We start from the raw sequence: 1,102 nt of genomic DNA on the forward strand, positions 1-1,102 counted from the left end.
GGGGGGTCGACACGTGTCACTTCCTGTCTGGAGGGGGGTCATCTGAATCTGAGGGTAATCAATCACAGTATCCGCAGACCATCCCCGGGATTAAACATTAACAGGGTGACGGCCAAAACCTCCAACTGCCGAATTCCGGGACCAACCGCCGTCCAGCCAATAAAACAGAACACATTTCCTGAGCGCTCCCCCATCCGCCCCCCCACCTGCCGAAACCGCGACAAACTTTATTACCAGCAAACAAGAAATGCAAAGAGTTCAAAACGACATAAAAGTAAATAAAACCCGATCGCTGAAATCTCAGCACGTCAATGTCACCCCAAAAACGACGGGAGGGCCCAGCGGCACCAACGCATCGCGCGCGGCACCAACGCACGTTGTGACACCACGGTGCACGGCAACGCCGCGCGTAAAGCGGCTCGCTGCAATTTCACGCGGCTGAGTTGCTGTTGTTGCCGGTCGCTTCCACTTTGTTATAATCCCGGTAACAGGCGACCGCGGCGGAATATTTAGTAGCACACAGAACACCTCAATCCAATGATTTGGAGGGGGAGGGGCCAATACTTTTGGCCATATAATGTATGTTAGGAGGGGGGTCACACGCATCGTGTAGATGAACATCCGCTCACACGTATGTTACATACAATGTGATGTGTTTTTGGAGCTCGCTGACTTTTGTGGCGTGTTGTTGCGCAGACCACGGACACTGCGCCCCGCGTCACGTATATAATCGCCACACTCAGCACAAACAGTCACTTTCAGATGTTTATCTGGACGCCCCCGCACACAGCGCTGCCGTTCAACCAGCGAAATCCTCACACCTCGCGGCAGGATTTCACCGCTCCCGTGTCAGGTGGGCGATAAAGGTCAAATCTGGCGCAACAGAAGAAAACGCCTCCCCGAGACACAGCGAAACCCCAATATTATTATTATTAGCTTATTAAAGTGTCAGTAACTTTCAGGCAGGAGGAAGCGTTTCCTCAGTCTCCCCTCCCCCCAGTGATCAGTCTGCTGCAGGCAGGAGGAAGCGTTTCCTCAGTCTCCCTTCCCCCCAGTGATCAGTCTGCTGCAGGCAGGAGGCAGCGGTTCCTCAGTCTCACCC

At 53.8% G+C, this 1,102-nt stretch overlaps 1 protein-coding gene across 1 annotated transcript in view; it reads right to left on the bottom strand.

Moving 5' to 3' along the window:
• Window positions 1–1,102, bottom strand: part of BTBD19 (BTB domain containing 19) — a 30,501-nt gene that overhangs the window by 28,388 nt on the left and 1,011 nt on the right. The window lies entirely within an intron of this gene.

The sequence above is a fragment of the Nanorana parkeri genome, unplaced genomic scaffold (assembly GCF_000935625.1).
Source record: "Nanorana parkeri isolate BGI_ZX_2015 unplaced genomic scaffold, ASM93562v1 scaffold3688, whole genome shotgun sequence".
Lineage (NCBI taxonomy): Eukaryota > Metazoa > Chordata > Amphibia > Anura > Dicroglossidae > Nanorana > Nanorana parkeri.